This window comes from Lagenorhynchus albirostris, chromosome 7 (genome assembly GCF_949774975.1).
Source record: "Lagenorhynchus albirostris chromosome 7, mLagAlb1.1, whole genome shotgun sequence".
In the NCBI taxonomy this organism is placed as follows: Eukaryota; Metazoa; Chordata; class Mammalia; order Artiodactyla; family Delphinidae; genus Lagenorhynchus; species Lagenorhynchus albirostris.
The window spans coordinates 101,468,343-101,489,541 of NC_083101.1; the positions used below are offsets into that span (position 1 = coordinate 101,468,343).

Here is a 21,199-nt window from a genome sequence, read left to right on the forward strand (position 1 = left end):
CCTCCTCACAAGCCCCCAATTCACACCCACACCCTACTAGGGAGGCTCTGCTTTCTTTATTAGGCTGACACCCTTTCCACATCCTTTCATTCTCCCGAAAAACTCAGACAAGGATCAGACACATTTACTTCATGGCTGCCATACTTTCTCTGTCCTACTAGTCTCTCTCTCTTGTTTGTTGTTGTTTGTTTGTTTTTGTTTTTCCAACAAGTCACTCGGCTTATTGCACACAACACAGGTTAGTCAAAGTAGTGAACATCCAAAGGGGATAACGAACCACACCAAGGAGAAGTCTAAGAAAGAAATGTCTCAGCACCAGCAGCAATCTCTGGTCCAGCAGCGGGTCTCGAGACAAGCATGAGTGGGCAGTTGCCTTCTGCTCCCACAGATCCTCCAGCATCATCAGCCTGGAACAGCTCTCAGCTGGGTGGAGTCATGTCCTCCAGCAAAGAACCTTCAAGTTGCTGGGTTCAGTGGTGTCATTTGAAGGAGTCTGCCAGTAGCGTATAATGGTTACACCCAGGGGGTGTCTCATTGTCGCTTATAGTCTCTCTTAATAGTGCCCAAATCACATGGCATCAAACTTTTCTGTTCAAACTAGTTAGGATACCTGTTTCCAAAAAGACTGATACATACATACATAAACACATACATACATACATACCTTAATCTCTCTCTCTGCCTCTCACGCCCAGTTACATCTTCAAATTCCCTCATCTACTGCTTCTTTCCCATCAGTGTTTATGATCTCTCCTTTCCTTCACAGCCATACTTCTTTTAAAAAAAGCATCCTGAGACTCAGGATCCTCAGATTTCATTCACTCCTCAACCCATTATAAACTGGCCTCCTCTACCACAATCCACTGGAAACTGCTCCTGACCAGGTTGCCAGAAATCTAGTAAACTTCAGTGACTAAGTTCATCTGCACTATCTAATTCTTTGACCATATCATTTATCTTTAAAAATACGTGCAATAATTTTTTTAATATTAAAAGTCAGCAATGTTCAAAGACTGAGTTCACTTATTCTTGTATGTGGCTGGATGTTGTGTTTTAGGGCTGGACAAATGTTTCATTAAGGAATTGAATAAAGACATGGGTATATCATAGATTATTGCCAATTTAATGTTTGCACCATTATATCCTCAGTAAGCACTATTTATATTGTTATAATCATATTTTGAAATAATTTTTCAGTTCCATTTGAGAGTAAGTAATGCAAAATTAGACAATCTTGAGTCATTGTGGTTCCCACATTTTTTCTTTTTATTAATTCCAATCTGGAGAAAATTTGCTTTTCTAACCAAATAGAAAATGTAAGTATTAATAAAATTTTTATACAACACTAGATTCAAATGTATTTTACATATCACATTAAACACTGTAATGGAACCACATGTGATAAATTGTTATCATTATACAGTATATTACAAAATATTTTAATTCCATCATATAAATTATCACATCTCATTTACCATATCTTAAAACAATACCTAAATCCATATATTATTTTTGTTATTCTTGCTCAAATTTTTAATGCTAGACAATCAAATGAAAAACAAAATTATCAAAATGTTGTTCAATGTGTTCGACTCTTCTCAGCTAAGACTATACCTTAACTATTATAGCCAGAAAATAGCATAAGTAGAATTTACCACCAGTATTTCTTTTTTAACATCTTTATTGGAGTATAATTGCTTTACAATGGTGTGTTAGTTTCTGCTTTATAACAAAGTGAATCAGCGATACATATACATATATCCCCATATCTCCTCCCTCTTGCATCTCCCTCCCACCATCCCTACCCCAACCCTCTAGCTGGTCACAAAGCACTGAGCTGATCTCCCTGTGCTATGCGGCTGCTTCCCACTAGCTATCTAGTTTATATTTGGTAGAATATGTAAGTCCATGACACTCTCTCACTTTGTCCCAGCTTACCCTTCTCCCTACCTGTGTCCTCAAGTCCACTCTCTACATCTGCGTTTTTATTCCTGTCCTGGCCCTAGTTTCTTCATAACCATTTTTTGTTTTTCTCTTTCTGACTTACTTCACTCTGGATGACAGACTCTACGTCCATCCACCTCACTACAAAAAACTCAATTTCATTTCTTTTTATGGCTGAGTAATATTCCATTGTATATATGTGCCATATCTTCTTTATCCATTCATCTGTCGATGGACAGTTAGGTTGCTTCCATGTCCTGGCTATGGTAAATAGAGCTGCAATGAACATTGTGGTACATGATTTTTTGAATTATGGTTTTTTCAGGGTATATGCCCACTAGTGAGATTGATGGGTCATATGTTAGTTCTATTTTTAGTTCTTTAAGGAACCTCCATACTGTTTTCCATAGTGGTTGTATCAATTTACATTCCCACCAACAGTGCAAGAGAGTTCCCTTTTCTCCACACCCTCTCCAGCATTTATTGTTTGTAGATTTTTTCATGATGGCCATTCTGACTGCTGTGAGGTGATACCTCATTGTAGTTCTGACTTGCATTTCTCTAATGATTAGTGATGTTGAGCATCCTTTCATGGGTTTGTTGGCAATCTATAAATCTTCTTTGGAGAAATGTCTATTTAGGTCTTCTGCCCATTTTTGGATTGGGTTGTTCGTTTTTTTGATATTGAGCTGCTTGTATATTTTGGAGATTAATCCTTTGTCAGTTGCTTCATTTGCAAATATTTTCTCCCATTCTGAGGGTTTACTTTTCATCTTCTTTATGGTTTTCCTTGCTGTGCAAAAGCTTTTAAGTTTCTTTAGGTCCCATTTGTTTATTTTTTGTTTTTATTTCTATTTCTCTAGGAGGTAGGTAAAAAAGGATCTTGCTGTGATTTATATCATAGAGTGTTCTGCCTATATTTTCCTCTAAGTTTTATAGAGTCTGACCTTACATTTAGGTCTTTAATCCATTTTGAGTTTATTATTGTGTATGGTGTTAGGGAGTGTTCTAAGTTATTTCTTTTACATGTAGCTGTCCAGTTTTCCCAGCACCACTTATTGAAGAGGCTGTCTTTTCTCCATTGTACATTCTTGCCTCCTTTATCAAAAATAAGGTGACCATATGTGCGTGGGTTTGTCTCTGGGCTTTCTATCCTGTTCTGTTGATCTATATTTCTGTTTTTGTGCCAATACCATACAGTCTTGATTACTGTAGCTTTGTATTATAGTCTGAAGTCCAGAAGCCTGATTCCTGCACGTTCATTTTTATTTCTCAAGATTGCTTTGACTATTCAGGGTCTTTTGTGTTTCCACACAAATTGTGAAACTTTTTGTTCTAGTTATGTGAAAAACGCCAGTAGTAGCTTCATAGGGACTGCAATAAATCTGTAGATTGCTTTGGGTGGTATAGCGATTTTCACAATGTTGATTCCTCCAATCAAAGAACATAGTATATCTCTCCATCTGTTTGTATCATCTTTCATTTCTTTCATCAGTGTCTTATAGTTTTCTGCATACAGGTCTTTTGTCTCCTTAGGTAGGTTTATTCCTAGGTATTTTATTCTTTTTGTTGCAATGGTAAATGCAAGTGTTTCCTTAATTTCTCTTTCAGATTTGTCATCATTAATGTATAGGAATGCAAGAGATTTCTGTGCATTAATTTTGTGTCCTGCTACTTTACCAATTCATTGATTAGCTCTAGTAGTTTTCAGGTAGAGACTTTAGGATTCTCTATATATAGTACCATGTCATCTACAAACTGTGACAGCTTTACTTCTTTTCCGATTTGTATTCCTTTATTTCCTTTTTTTTCTCGGATTCCTGTAGCTAAAACTTCCAAAACTACGTTGAATAATAGTGCTGAGAGTGGGCAACCTTGTCTTGTTCCTGCTTTTAGTGGAAGTGGTTTCAGTTTTTCACCATTGAGAACAATGTCGGCTGTGGGTTTGTAATATACCGCCTTTATTAAGTTCCCTCTATGCCTATTTTCTGGAGGGTTTTTATCATGAATGAGTGCTGAGTTTTGCTGAAAGCTTTTTTCTGCATCTATTGAGATGATCATATGGTTTTTCTCCTTCAATTTGTCACTGTGGTTTATCACATTGATTGATTTGCATATATTGAAGTATCCTTGCATTCCTGGGATAAACCCCACTTGATCATGGTGTATGATCCTTTTTTTTTTTTTTTTTGCGGTACGTGGGCCTCTCACTGTTGTGGCCTCTCCCATTGCGGAGCACAGGCTCCGGACGCGCAGGCTCAGCGGCCATGGCCCACGGGCCCAGCCGCTCCGCGGCACGTGGGATCCTCCCGGACCGGGGCACGAACCCGCGTCCCCTGCATCGGCAGGCGGACTCCCAACCACTGCGCCACCAGGGAAGCCCCTGTATGATCCTTTTAATGTGCTGTTGGGATTCTGTTTGCTAGTATTCTGTTGAGGATTTTTTTTTTTTTTTTTTTGCGGTACGCACAGGCTCAGCGGCCATGGCTCACGGGCCCAGCCACTCCGTGGCATGTGGGATCTTCCCGGACCAGGGCACAAACCCGTGTCCCCTGCATAGTGGTCCCCTCAACCACTGCGCCAGCAGAGAAGCCCCCATATATTGGAGTATAGTTGATTACCAATGTTGTTAGTTTCAGGTGTACAGAAAAGTAATTCAGTTATACATATACATGTATCCATTCTTTTTTTTAACATCTTTATTAGAGTATAATTGCTTTACAATGGTGTGTTAGTTTCTGCTTTATAAAAAAGTGAATCAGCTATATGTATACATATATCCCCGTATCTCCTCCCTCTAGCGTCTCCCTCGCACCCTCCCTATCCCACCCCTCTAGGTGGTCACAAAGCCCTGAGCTGATCTCCCTGTGCTATGCAGCTGCTTCCCACTAGCTATCTATTTTACATTTGGTAGTGTATATATGTCCATGTCACTCTCTCACTTCGTCTATTCAAAGTCTTTTTCCCATTTAGGTTGTTACATAATATTGAGCAGAGTTCCCTGTGCTATACAGTAGGTCCTTGTTGGTTATCAATTTTAAATATGGCAGTGTGTACATGTCAATCCCAAACTCCCTAACTATCCCTCCCCACCACCAGTCCCCCGCTCCTATAACCATAGTTTCATTCTCTAAGTTTGTGAGTCTGTTTCTGTTTTGTAAATAAGCTCATTTATATCAATTTTTTTTAGATTCCACATATAATTGATATCATAAGATATTTCTCCTTCTCTGACTCGCTTCACTCAGTACGACAATCTCTGGGTCCATCCATGTTGCTGCAAATGGCACTAGCTATTTATATATAATTTTTAATCTGAAATAAAATAGTCCTCAAGTGTCTGGTGCTTCATAGGGTCCTGAGATGATTAGAGCCTGAGAGAAGCAGCAGCAAACAGGAGGGGATTATGTAACAAATCCTCCTGGATGGAGTGCAGTGCTAGAAGTGAACTAAGGACATCCTCCTCAGGAGAAAACCAGAAAGAAAGATTCTCAGGGAGATAAATTTCCATAGCCTCCGTGTTCTCTGTTTTCTTCTCCACACAATGGTTAACATCCCTTAAAACATGCCACTCAGTCTCAGAGGCATTCCTGAAGCACTAACGCTTAATGAACTTAGCTGTGACTCACTCCAATAGCTCCCAGAGTAAAAGGTTCTCTGGAAAATGTTAGATGCTTTCCACAAAGGGGACACTTTCTGAAAAATGAAGTAAGTTAGAATGTAGCTAACAGAATCACACTTGTTACCATAGTTAAGAATTTACATAATACATATAGGTGCCATTTAGTGTACCAAAGAAGTCTATTATAGATATTAAAATTGCATGCTTTGGCGCTGGATAACACTTGTGCAAATACCCCCCCTGCCAGTGACTGGATTTGTGAAGGTGGCGGGTATTTCTCCTTTCTGGACCTCAGTTTTCTCATCTAAACACTGTAGATCATGGTCCTACATTGTTGGGTTTTTCCAAATATTCAGTTTATTATTACACAGAAAGCCATTAGTAAGTGCCTGACACAAAGTAAGTGTGTAATAAATGTTAAGTATAATGATTATAATGTGTAAGGAACTGAGGAAAGAGCTGAAAGAGCACAAGATTTATATGGCTTAATTCTCATTCTCAAGGAATGAATTTAAACAAAATTCAAATGAAAGGATAATTAGTTCTTAATGGGCCTTTATCAGTTAGTTTCTGCCGTGAAACAAATCATCCCCCAAATTTATAAAATCACCTCACGTTGCACCTGTATCATGGCTCCTCATTCCTCTCTCCCTTTCCACTCTTCTCCCACCCCAAGTACATCTCAGTGTGTCTTTTTCCAGGCTCTAATTCCAAATGTAGCTATGCCCCTACATTTTCTTAGGTAAAAACCATCATTATTTTCAGCACAAAGGATCTTCAGTTTAACAAGTTCCACTCTTCTGAGACAGCAGTTGTGTGTTTTTAATCCTGTTATTAGATAGAGTTTTTATTATTTTGTAAGCATTGTTCTCTTTTAATAAAAGGAAAATCAGCAGTGGCACCAAAGTTGTAGAGCCAAAAAAAAAAAAAAAGCATTATAACTGGATTTAACATAACACGCTGATATATTCAAAACCATATAAAAATCATGTCCTGAAACCCAAACCATCCTCCTCGTTGATCTTAGTAAATAAAAAGTAAATAGTCCTATTCCTAAATGCTCCTCAAAAGGCCTAGCATAAGAGAATGTGAGACTAGTGCCACTCTGAATAACAGCCCTAAAAGATGACCTCTGAGGACTCAGGGGATCCACAAATACACACATCCACGCTTACGAAATTCCTACGAAAATATCAATATTGAGAATATTAAAATTTGAGTTGACTCCCATGACATTTTTTTCAGCTTTTTTGAGATATAACTAGTACACAAAAACTTGCACGTAATTAATGTATCTAATCTGGTGAGTTTGGACATATGTATATAATCTTATTAACATCACCACAATCCAGGTAATAAACATGCCCACCACCTCCAATGTTTCCTTGTGTCCCTATGGGGTTTTGTTTGTTTTATTTTATTTATGTGTGTGTGATAAGAACACAACATGAGATCTACCTGCTTAACATATTTTTAAGAACACAATACCTTACTGCTAACTATAGGCACTATGTATGGAAAACAGTTTGGAGATTCCTCAGAAAATTAAAAATAAAACTACCATATGATCCAGCAATCCCAATTCTGGGTGTATATCCAAAAGAATTGAAATCAGGATCTCCAAGAGATATCCGTACTCCCATATTCATTGCAGCATTATTCACAATAGCCAAGACATGAAAGCAACTTAAATGTCCATCAACAGACAAATGATAAAGAAGATGTGGTACATACAGACAATGGAATATTATTCAGCCTTGAAACAAAGAAGGAAATTCTGCCATTTGTGACAATAGGGATGAACCTGGAAGATATAATGCTAAGTGAAATAAGTCAGTCACAGAAGGACAAACACTGCATGATTCCTCTTATATAGGGTATCTAAAATAGTCAAAGATATAGAAGTAGGCAAAAGAATAGTGGTTACCAGGGGATAGGGGAAAGGGGAACTTGGTGTTCAATGGCTATAAAGTTACAGTTATACAAGATGAGTACATTTCAGAGATCTGCTCTATGATATTGTCCTATGACACTTTTCTTGATCACATCTTCACTACTGGCTTTGACATATTAACTGACCCCTAGAAGGATGATCCAGCATTCAATTATTTCCGAATACTTTGTTACAGTATCAGGTAGGTAATAGCTGTATTTCTAAAACAAGCTTGAAGTAAATGGGATTTAACCGATTACTTAAGTTGATCGGGTAAATTTACTAGGCAATGAAACCTGCATTAATCTTTTCTAAATTTTTATTTTGTAAAAACTCTGAGACATCCAGCAATCAATAAAAGTAGAACCAATTATCTTTTTATCTCCTTGTATGTTCAGGAAATGAATCAGCAGCTCCAGCAGTGAGGGGCTGCTCAGTTTTATTATGAATCATGATGCAAGCAGTAAAATGTCTGAGAAATGTGGGGAGTTAAGCTGCTAAAGTCTCATTTAAAGTGGAGCAGACGGGGACTTCCCCGGTGGTCCAGTGGTAAAGAGTCCGCTTACAATGTAGGGGATGCGGGTTCGATCCCTTGGGGCAACAAAGCCTGCACCCCACAACTACTGAGCTCATGCACCTCAATGAGAGAGCCCATGTGCTTCAAACTACAGAGCCCATTCACTCTAGAGCACAAGCACCACAACTAGAGAGAGAAAACCCTGCATGCCACAGCTAAAGAGAAGCCCGCGAACCAAAACAAAGAGCTCACACACCACAATGAAAAAGATACCGCATGCCTCCACAAAGATCCTGAGTGCCGCAACTAAGACCCGCCACAGCCAAAAACATAAAAAAGAAAATAAACAATAAAATAAAATAAATAACATTATAAAAAAGAAAATATAATTTTAAAATTAAAAAAATAAAAGTAAAATGGAGCAGACAAACAATCATGGCAATTAGTATTTGTGAAATATCTTACCTTTCTCAGGCATTTTCACAACCACTACCATATTTAAGTCATCACAGAACACCTGAGACAGGTATTTCCATCTTGAAGATTTCAAGGTACAAAAAGATTACATGGAGACTCTGGGAGGGCTTACGCCAAGGAGTACTTCCCAGAAATTCTGCTACCAGTGTCGTTGTCCCCACGGTGAGCCACAGCCACCCCTACCTCTGCAGGAGACACTCCAACACTAGCAGCCGTGTTGCTGACAGGGCCATGGCACTGCAGCCAGTGTCATGCCTGGGCCTCTGAGGTGGGAGACACGAGTTCAGGACATTGGTCCACCAGAGACCTCCCGGACCCACATAATATAAATTGGTGAGAGCTTTCCTAGAGATTTCCATCTCAACACTAAGACCCAGCTCTACTCAACGATGAGCAAGCTACAGTGCTGGATACCCTATGCCAAACAATTAGCAAGACAGGAACACAACCACACCCCTTAGCAGAGAGGCTGCCTTAAATCATAATAAGTTCACAGACACCTCAAAACCCACCACTGGATACAGTCCTGCCCACCAGAAAGACAAGATACAGCCTCATCCAGCAGAACACAGGCACCAGTCCCCTCCACCAGGAAGCCTACACAACCCACTGAACCAACCTTACCCACTGGGGACAGACACCAAAAACAACGGGAACTATGAAGCTGCAGTCTGCAAAAAGGAGACCCCAAACACAGTAAGTTACGCAAAATGAGAAGACAGCAAAACACACAGCAGATGAAGGAGCAACGTAAAAACCCACCAGACCAAACAAATGAAGAGGAAATAGGCAGTCTACCTGAAAAAGAATTCAGAGTAATGATAGTAAAGATGATCCAAAATCTTGGAAATAGGATGGAGAAAATAAAAGAAACATTTAACAAGGACCTAGAAGAACTAAAGAGCAAACAAACAATGATGAACAACACAATAAATGAAATTAAAAATTCCCTAGAAGGAATCAATAGAAGAATAACTGAGGCAGAAGAATGGATAAGTGACCTGGAAGATAAAATAGTGGAAATAACTACTGCAGAGCAGAATAAAGAAAAAAGAATGGAAAGAAATGACGACAGTCTCAGAGACCTCTGGGACAACATTAAACGCTCCAACATTCGAATTATAGGGGTCCCAGAAGAAGAGGAGAAAGAGAAAGGGACTGAGAAAATATTTGAAGAGATTATAGTTGAAAACTTCCCTAATATGGGAAGGGAAATAGTTAATCGAGTCCAGGAAACACAGAGAGTCCCATACAGGATAAATCCAAGGAGAAACATGCCAAGACACATATTAACCAAACTATCAAAATTTAAGTTCAAAGAAAAAATATTAAGAGCAGCAAGGGAAAAGCAACAAATAATATACAAGGGAATCCCCATAAGATTAAGAGCTGATCTTTCAGAGAAACTAAGCAAGCCAGAAGAGAGTAGCAGGAGATATTTAAAGTGAGGAAAGGGAAACACCTACAACCAAGATTACTCTACCCAGCAAGGATCTCATTCAGATTTGACGGAGATATTAAAACCTTTACAGACAAGCAAAAGCTAAGAGAATTCAGCACCACCAAACCATCTTTACAACAAATGCTAAAGGAACTTCTTTAGGCAGAAATACAACAGAAGGAAAAGAACTACAATAACAAACCCAAAACAGTTAAGAAAATGTTAATAGGAACATACATATTGATAACTACCTTAAATGTAAATGGATTAAATGCTCCAACCAAAAGACATAGACTGGCTGCAAAACAAGACCTGTATATATGCTGTCTACAAGAGAACCACTTCAGACTAAGGACACATACATACTGAAAGTTAGGGGACGGAAAAAGATATTCCATGCACGTGGAAATCAAAAGAAAGCTAGAGTAGCAATTCTCATATCAGACAAAATAGACTTCAAAATAAAGACAGTTACAAGAGACGAAAAAGGAAACTACACAATGATCAAGGGATCAATCCAAGAAGAAGATATAACAATTGTAAATATTTATGCACCCAACATAGGAGCATCTCAATACATAAGGCAAATGCTAACAGCCATAAAAGGGGAAATCGACAGTAACACAATCATAGTAGGGGACTTTAATACCCCACTTTCACCAATGGACTGATCATCCAAAGTGAAAATAAATAAGGAAACACAAGCTTTAAATGATACATTAAACAAGATGGACTTAACTGATATTTATAGGACATTCCATCCAAAAACAGCAGTTTACACTTTCTTCTCACATGCTCATGGAATATTTTCCAGGATAGATCATATCTTGGGTCACAAATCAAGCCTTGGAAAATTTAAGAAAATTGAAATTGTATAAAGTATCTTTTCTGACCACAACACTATGAGACTAGATATCGATTACAGGAAAAAAAATCTGTAAAAAATACAAACACATGGAGGCTAAACAATACACTACTAAATAAGCAAGAGATCTCTAAAGAAATCAAAGAGGAAATCAAAAAAAACCTAGAAACAAATGACAATGAAAACACAATGACCCAAATCCAATGGGATGGAGCAAAAGCAGTTCTAAGAGGGAAATTTATAGCAATACAATCCTATCTCAAGAAACAAGAAACATCTCAAATAAAGAACCTAACCTTACACCGAAAGCAATTAGAGGAAGAACAACAAAAATCCCCAAAGTTAGAAGATGGAAAGAAATCATAAAGATCAGATCAGAAATAAATGAAAAAGAATTGAAGGAAACAATAGCAAAGACCAATAAAACTAAAAGCTAGTTCTTTGAGAAGATAAACAAAATTGATAAACCATTAGCCAGACTCATCACGAAAGAAAAGGACAAGACTCAAATCAATAGAATTAGAAATGAAACAGGAGAATAACAAGTGACACTGTAGAAATACAAAGGATCATGAGAGATTACTACAAGCAATAGTGATGAAAGAAATTAAAGATGATACAAACAGATGGAGAGATATACCATGTTCTTGGATTGGAAGAATCAGCATTGTGAAAATGACTATACTACCCAAAGCAATCTACAGATTCAGTGCAATCCCTATCAAACTACCACTGGCATTTTTCACAGAACTAGGACAAAAAATTTCACAATTTGTATGGAAACACAAAAGACACCGAATAGCCAAAGCAATCTTAGAAAGAAAAACGGAGCTGGAGGAATCAGGCTCCCTGACTTCAGACAATACTACAAACCTACAGTAATCAAGACAGTATGGTACTGGCACAAAAACAGAAATATAGATCAATGGAACAGGATAGAAAACCCAGAGAGAAACCCATGCACATACGCTCACCTTCTCTTTGATAAAGGAGGCAAGAATATATAGTGGAGAAAAGACAGCTTCTTCAATAAGTGGTGCTGGGAAAATTGGACAGCTACAATTAAAGGAATGAAATTAGAACACTCCCTAACACCATACACAAAAATAAACTCAAAATGCATTAAAGACCTAAATATAAGGCCAGAAACTATCAAACTCTTAGAGGAAAACATAGGCAGAAAACTCTATGACATAAATCACAGCAAGATCCTTTTTGACCCACCTCCTAGAGAAATGGAAATAATAACAAAAAGAAACAAATGGGACCTAATGAAACTTAAAAGCTTTTGCACAGCAAAGGAAACCATAAACAAGGCCAAAGACAACCCTCAGAATGGGAGAAAATATTTGTAAACGAAGCAACTGACAAAGGATTACTCTCCAAAACATGCAAGTAGTTCATGCAGCTCAATATCAAAAAACAAACAACCCAATCCAAAAATGGCCAGAAGACCTAAATAGACATTTCTCCAAAGAAGATATACAGATGGCCAACAAACACATGAAAGGATGCTCAACTGATTCATCCTTTGATTACTAATCATTAGAGAAATGCAAATCAAAAGTACAATGAGGTATCACCTAACACTGGTTAGAAAGGCCTTGATCAAAAAATCTACAAACAATAAATGCTGGAGAGGGTGTGGAGAAAAGGGAACCCTCTTGCACTGTTGGTGGGAATGTAAATTGATACAACCACTATGGAGGACAGTATGGAGTTTCCTTAAAAAACTAAAAATAGAACTACCATATGTCCCAGCAATCCCACCACTGGGCACGTACCCTGAATAAACCATAATTCAAAAAGAGTCATGTACCACAACGTTCATTGCAGCTCTATATACAATAGCCAGGACATGGAAGCAACCTAATTGTCCATTGACAGATGAATGGATAAAGGAGATGTGGCACATATATATAATGGAATATTACTCAGCCATAAAAAGAAACGAAATTGAGTTATTTGTAGTGAGGTGGATGGACCTAGAGACTGTCATGTAGAGTGAAGTAAGTCAGAAAGAGAAAAACAAATACCGTATGCTAACACATATATATGGAATCAAAAAAGATGGTGCTGAAAAACCTAGGCACAGGACGGGAATAAAGACGCAGACGTAGAGAATGGACTTGAGGACATGGGGAGGGAGAAAGGTAAGATGGAACGAAGTGAGAGAGTGGCATGGACATATATACAATACCAAACGTAAAATAGATAGCTAGTGGGAAGCAGACGCATAGCTCAGGGAGATCAGCTCGGTACTTTGTGTCCACCTAGAGGGGTGGGAGGGAGACGCAAGAGGGAGGAGATATGGGAATATACGTATATGTACAGATGATTCACTTTGTTATACAGCAGACTTTGTTATACTAACGCACCATTGTAAAACAATTATACTCCAGTAAAGATGTTTAAAAAAAAGATTAAATGACTTTACAAAAGACACACAGAGACCCCTGGCAGACTCCTGGTTCCACGCTTAAGGTTCTTCCCCATTTTACTGTTTCATGGCAGAATCCATAAAGTTACTATTGCATTTTGTCTCTTCCTAATGAAATATGTTCTCACAAATGGTTATCAGAAATGCAATCTCCTTGCAAACATTACCTTTCTTGATGGTTTTTAGTTCTTAATCATACAACTTGCCATAATCGTATTTGACCAGATATAATTAATTTCCCTAACAAATTAAGAATAATGGGTTTTTATAAATGCTGTTGGGTATTTTAAAATCATAAATTTTAGGCAACTATAACTAAGATTAACTAATTCTCTGCAATATCAATTATCACAAATACATGAAAGCAATTCTCAGTTACTCACTCAGATCATCATGGTTAATTTTTTAAATCTAAAATTGTTTCTTCCTTTCTCTGAGCACACTTCAGATTACATCACCCTAATCAGGGAATACAAATGAAAATGAATATTGGCTTAAAAGAAAATATAATTAGGAAAAAAGACATAATTTATATGTCATATATACAAATACCTTTCGCTACTTTATTCCAACTGAGTTAATAATCAAAGTTTGATGGACAGAAATAAAAAGTTATTCAAATAACATATACAAACATACATATATATACATAACAAATATATGTGGTAGATACACACACATACACACACACACACACACACGTAAGTGAGTTCATTCTAAAATTTCCAATGACAACCACAGAGGGTTTATTTTAGTCTTTCCCCTTTCTGCATCTGACAGGGAGAAATCTAGCTCACATTGTCCTCAATATATTTATTTGATGGCCCAGTCATAAAATACACAGAAACTAGTTTACTATAGTTAACCCATAGAACTTCAAACAAAGTTACTAGCTCAATATTTATTTATATCTTTAAAAAAATCTTTAGTGTGAGGGCACAGAGTCAAAACACTGAACTCATCAAGTTAAGTTTCCTCTCCATTCAATGTAGCAATGTTATTCACTGAAATACTTTTACACTCAATTTTAGGTGTTCATTTTTATTTTATGATTATTTTGAGTATGTACAACATTATCACGGTTCCAAGAAGTCAAAACTATCTGATAGGTACACTTAGAAAAGGGTCATCCTCACCACTTCCACCTCATTCCCATTCTCCCCTGTAGGTTGCCAATCATTATTTTCTAGTTAACTTTTTACACAAGTTTTTTGTAAAATAGATAAATCTATAACGTTATATTTTCCTTTTCTTCTAAACCAAAAGTTTGAGTACTATAGATACTTTTCTGCACTCTGTTTCTTAGAAATCACTTTATATCTGATCATAGAGATCTTCATCATTCTTTTATAGTAGCTGCAAAGTACTATGTCCTACCACACTACGCTTCTATGTATGGCCATTCAAGATGTTTCAGTATAGTAAATCACAAAAAAGAAATACTGAAACAAATCCTTGTGCAACTGTAATTTTACATTGTTGGAGATACATCTTTAGGACAAACTCCTAGAAATAGTATTTCTGGGTCAAAATGTAAAATGCATATGTAGATTTCTTAAATATTGTCGTATTCCCCTCCATAAGGATTGTACCAGTTTGCAGTCCTATCAGCGATGTACGAAGGTGCCTAGTTTCCCACATCCTCACCAAAACCTTGGTTAAATTCTTATCTTACACTTCTGAAGGCCAGAAGTCCAAAACTGGCCTTCACTGAGCTTAAATCAAAGTGTAGGGAGGGCTGTGTTCATTCTGGAAGCTCTAGGGGAAAATCCATGTTCTTGCCTTTCTCAGCTTCTAGAGATCTCCTGAATTCCTTGGAGCATGCATGCCCCTCTTCCTCCATCGTAGAGGCCAGCAACATCACACCTCTCTTCCTTCTTCTGCCCTCACATCTCTCTCTTTATAACTGCAGCCACTTTTTAAAAAATAACTTTTATTGGAGTACAGCTGATTTACAATGCTGTGTTAGTTTCAGGTGTACAGCAAAGTGAATCAATTATACATATACATATATCCACTCTGTTTTAGATTCTTTTCCCATATAGGTTATTTCAGAGTATTGAGTAGAATTCCCTGTGCTATACAGTAGGTCCTTATTAGTTATCTATTTTATATATAGTAGTGTGTATATGTCAATCCTAATCTCCCAGTTTATCCCTCTTCCTCCTTTCCCTCCTGGTAACCATAATTTTGTTTTCTACATCTGTGACTCTATTTCTATTTTGTAAATAAGTTTATTTGTATGATTACTTTTTTAGATTGCACATGTAAGCAATATCATACGATATTTGTCTTTCTATTTATGACTTACTTCACTTAGTATGATAATCTCTAGTAAATCTATGTTCCTGCACATGGCATTGTTTCATTCTTTTTATGGCTGAGCAATATTCCTTTCTATATATGTACCACATCTTCTTTATCCACTCCTCTGTCACTTCCATGTCTTGGCTATTGTAAATAGTGAACTGCAGCCACTTTTAAGGACTCGTGATTACAGTGTGCCCACTCAGATAATCCAGGATAACTTCTCCATCTCAAATGTCTTACACTTATCACAACTGCAAAGTCTCTTTTGTCAAGTCAAGTAGAATATTCAGATTCTTGGTGATTAGGGCATGGACACGTTTACAGGCCATTATTTTTCCTACCACATAAATTTTATCATTCAGTGTTGAAATTTCTCTTTCAGAGGGTGATTTTGTCTGTGTTTCATCTAAATCCCTCTTTCTCCTTGCTTCCTTCTGATGGACTCTCTTAAGGCCTCCATTACCCACTTGCTACACCCAAAGGCTGGAAGGCTAGCAGCTCTGTTGCAATTTGGAGTTTATTTTTCTCAGAGGTTACTTGAAGTTCATGATATTCTCTGTCTCCTACTGAAGAAATGCTGAAACCATAAGTCAATGTATGGTTTTATTATACTTCTTGTTGAATTTTATGTTTTGGAGGGATTATGAATAAGAGATTTGGATTCAGTTAGATGCAAAGTTGAAGGTTTTATGACTGTTAAGGTATGAAGGGTATTTCTAAAGCTTCTCTTAGGGGTTTGATACTGTTAATACAAATGCATTTTGAAAATGAGAATACCACCTATTAACTCTGATCACCAAAGATGTCAGTGAAGAATAAAATTCAGAAGCATTTTGAAAAATGCCAGAAATAAACTACTATTGCAGGCAGGCAATGAGAACTAGTAACTACAATGAGCTACAGAATGATGAACAAACACCCCACTGGAAAACAAGGCTCCTAATTAATTATGTTTGTCATTTAACACCTACTCCCTACAAGCTAGCTTTTATTGCAGCTGCTATAATCAATAGTGCTTTGTTGCTGGCAAACATTGCTCTCTTATAGCTAGTGAAATAGGAACATAAATATTTAAAATCTCTCAATATCTGTGTTTGAAAGTCTCACTGCCTATGCTCAGCTCTTTTTATTTGCAAACATATTCTCTCTTATCACTTTACAGATGCTTTCTCCTTTCTAGAAAAAAGGTTTCATTATTTTATCTCTTAAGACCAGAAATGATCAATGGGCCCAGTTTCATTAACCAAATGGACACACTGTATAAAAAATTGAAAGGAATTTTAAACAAGTTGGTTTTGTAATTTTTTTAAAATAAATTTTTTATTTATGTATTTTTTTATCTTTGGCTGTGTTGGGTCTTCGTTGCAGTGTGCGGGCTTCTCATTGCGGTGGCTTCTCTTGTTGCGGAGCTCGGGCTCTAGGTGCATGGGCTTCAGTAGTTGTGGCACACGGGCTCAGTAGTTGTGCCCGCAGGCTCCAGAGCGCAGGCTCAGTACTTGTGCCATATGGACTTAGTTGCTCTGAGGCGTGTGGGATCTTCCCAGACCAGGGATCGAATCCATGTCCCCTGCGTTGGCAGGCGGATTCTTAACCACTGCACCACCAGGGAAGTCCCAGTTCTGTAATATTTTTATTAACTGTATTTTTTAAAGCAGTATGTTAAAATCAAATGACACCAAAGGATACACCATGAAAAGCAGGTCTCTGTCCAACCTTAAACCCTTAGTTCCTCAGTTCTCAAAAGCAACTCATTTTACTCTTTTCTTATTTATTCTATCTACCTCAATGACATATAGACACATTGCCCTTTATAATACACAAATGAGAGCAAATTATACTATCAAATTTTCATTTTTTTACTTAACTGTGAACGTTGTGATCTTATCACCTGACCAATATACAAATCTGTCTCATATCATTTTTCACAGCTTCATGGTATCACTCGGTATGAATAATACATAATTTATTTAAACACCTCCCTACTAATGAATTTATATAATTAAGTTTTAAATTTTAATTCCTATTGTTATGCACATTTATTTAGAACATTTATTTTCTGCAAGACAAGTGTTTTCATTTCAAAAAGTAATAGTAAATACTTAGAGTATAAAATGGAATCTGGTTAGCAAATAAATTATAAAACATAGGAGCAGTTTCCCACATGAAAAGAGCTTAGAAGTTAGCACTCCAATCCTTACAATAAGCTGAACAAACTGGAAATCACTGGACCCACCAGAGACCAGAGATCTGTCAACTTAAAGAAAAATGTACAACATGGGAGTTGTCAGTTTAAGTTTTATTCAGGGTCTTATAGAGGACTATAGACCAGGAGATGACCACTCAGAAGCTCTGAGGAACTGCTCCAAAGAGGTAGGGGTGGTAAGGGAAGAGCCAGTATATATTGATATATGAATTTTTTGGCTTGGAAATACATATAGTCAAGCATACATCTCAGTAAAAGATTATTGCCAATCACAAAGAACAGATATCTCAACTTAATTATTTTAGTGCTTTTCTGTGTATGGGAAGATGCAAGAATCTGGGGTCATGGAAATTCTTCTTGAAATATGCATTTTAACTATCTAGGGGGCCACTTATCCAAAGCCCAGAATGCCTCACCTCTTTTTTCTATCCTCAATCCCCCTCAGGGCCCACTAGAAGACTGAAATTCAATCATAAAATTGTACAATGGTATCCCCTGCCCCCCAACTTACCACCACATTAATGGGAACCCAATATAATAATAGTAGATGACAGCTGGAAAAGCTGCAAAGCACATACTCTATTTAAAGAAGAGTCCTTCAGGATACACAAAGAAAAACAAGGGAAAATAAGAAACAAAAGACTTGGAAGAACTCGGAACCTCTAGCACCTATACCTACAGCAAACTTTAAACACAGCCCAACTCCTAGGCAGATTAACACAAAACCTCAGACTAAAGGATTATTTATCTCAGTTCCCAATACCCAATGTCTGGCTTCCAAGAAAAAAAGTATAAGACATGTTAAAGAAACTGAATCAATAATTGAAACCGAGCAAGACTCTATGGGGCCCAGTGGGTACAAAAGCCTTTTTGCATTCCCCATTTCTCGTTTGTAGAAAAAGGCTTTATGCTTCTAGGTTTTCCTTGAGTTCCAAAGAGCAAGCTCAAGCAGTTACTAATTAGGGAAATGAGGGAATGCAGGAACAAAGGAAAAGCAGTCACACAAGAAAAGTAATGACAGCTTAAGCAATAGTTCAGTGACAAAACAGAGTCCTAGTTCCCCCTCAAGGGATATACATTACAATCTGACACATATCTTTAGGTTGCTCTGCAGAAAATAAGACCCCCATCCAAGTGGAGGATGGTGACTACAGGCTGACCACAAGCATGTAGACCTTAGACTGGTTGGAACCAGAAGGCTGATGATTAAGATTCTTGAAACATCACGCTGTCACTTCACCACCAACTGATTAGAAGAAAGTCCACTATCTGATCACACACCTTGGAACCCTCACCACAATGTTGCCTTTTAAAACCCTTCCCTGAAAGCCTCAGGGAGTTCGGGTCTTTTGGCACTAGCTGACTGTTCTCCTTGCTTGGCACCCTGCAATAAATGTTATACTTTCCTTCACCACAACCCCATGTCAGCAGATTGGCTTTGCTGTGCATCAGGCAAGGAGATCCTAGTTTTCCTCTCTACAAAAACAAAAAGGCACAAAATAACCTTCCCTGCTGTGATTTCCATAGATGGATGCTTCTCTGGGAACCCTTTCCCCACCTCCACCCACACACCCGCCCCATATAGCTACATGTTTCATTTCAGAACATCTTGCTTCCTCCACACGTTTCAGTGCTTTCCTATCACTATTGAATTATGAACTCCAAGAATAAAGTACACAAAAAGGGGGTGGATAATGGGAGCAGAGTGTGTGACATGGTGCTCCACAGTGTGCAACATGGGGTCTAGTAGTAGGTTTCCTTCTCCACCAGCCACCAGGGCATCAGCATCACCTGATGATGACTTTTCTGACTTTGTCATATAGGAAGATGAGGAGAGAGTAGGAGAAGACACTGAGCCACAAGGTAGGTTTGAGAGGATACATCCTCAAGGCAACACCCACTCCAGGGCAGTAGAAAAGGAAAGCAGCAAGGGCCATCTCTTCAAAGAGGCCAAATCCCCTGCTGGAAGACTGAATTCCTCCTGGTCCTGCAGATGACCAAGTTGGCCCATTGTGCCACCAAGATACTGACAAAGAAGGCTGTGTGGCAGGTAAAAGCCAAGATTTTCCTCTGCTTGTAGGTCCACTGCTTTCCGCAGCTGTCCTCAACATCATTGATCCAGTGGTCATCTCAGTCCCCTCAGACCCAGCAGGTGAATTGGGAGGAAGCTCTTCTCAGCCTAGGATCACAAAGTAAGTGAAGAAGCCCCCCAGGGCCTGGATCATACTGATCTGTCCATAGGCCATGCTGATCAGCTGCTTATTCACATGTTTGTCCATTTTGGGGTTTTCGAGCTGTCTCTTCAGATGTCACGCTGAGCTAGCTCAAAAGCCAGAGAGGTGGCTGGAACCATGTCCATGCCCTAGTTAATGCAGAGGATGGTGATGGTCCTCAGGGGTAGTGGAATGTTTGTAATAATGAATATCAGGAAGGGAGTGTTCCAGATAATAAATATCTGGAATGTTCTGGTTATGGTGTAGGCAATAGATTTCTTCAAGTTATCAAAGATTAGATGACCTTCCTCTACTCCAGTCACAATTGAGGCAAAATTCTCATCCAAGGAGAATCATGTCAGTAGCCTACATAGACACTTCTGAGACTGCAATTCCCATAGCAACCCCAGTGTCCACCTTCTTCAAAGCTGAGTCATTGACACCATCACCAGTTACAGCCATGATAGTGCCCTCTCTCTGGCGGTCTTCCTGAACGATCAGCTTCTGTTGAGGAGAGGACCTGGGAAACACAATCTCAGTATGGTACTTCAAAATGTCATCCAGCTGCTGGAAAGTCAAGTCCTTCAGATCACTTCCATGTACCATGCAGGCATTGGCATTTCTTGGGTTCACCTGGCTCACTGGGATGATGAGGTAGGCAGAAATGTCTTCTATGGTTTCCTTGTCTTCTGAGAGGATGCCCACACATTCGGCAATGGTTTTGGCTGTGATTGGATGGTCTTTGGTAACAAATTAATAATTTTCAAAAAACGAAAAGAAGCACTGACTGAGATGGTTTCACTGGATTATGCTGCACACCCCAAACTGAATAAATGCAGAGGAAACACGCATAAGCAGAGCATAGTCAAAATGCTGAAGAACAAAGAAATAATGAATTCTTTAAAAAGTTGGAGAAAGGGATATATTATGTACATGGGAACACAAATTCAAAAGGCCATGGACTTCTCATCAGAAACTAAATGGGTATGTAGTATTATTTCAATATGGATTTAATTTGCATTTCCTTCTGATTGATGGTATTGAGCATATAGCTATGAGTGGATTACCTATTCATGTATCTTCTTTTATAAATTCTGTGAATCTTTTTCCCATTTTTATTGAGTTTATTGTCTTATCTTTGAGAATGAAGAGTTCTATATATCTTCTGGATACAAGTCCTTTGCTAGATACTATGTATTATTAAAATAGTTTCTCCAAGTCTGTGATTTGCTTT

At 38.1% G+C, this 21,199-nt stretch overlaps 1 pseudogene; it reads right to left on the reverse strand.

Annotated features, from left to right (window-relative positions):
* Positions 1-19,539: 19,539 nt before the first annotated feature.
* Positions 19,540-20,715, reverse strand: LOC132522690 (sodium/potassium-transporting ATPase subunit alpha-1-like; annotated as a pseudogene).
* Positions 20,716-21,199: the final 484 nt, after the last annotated feature.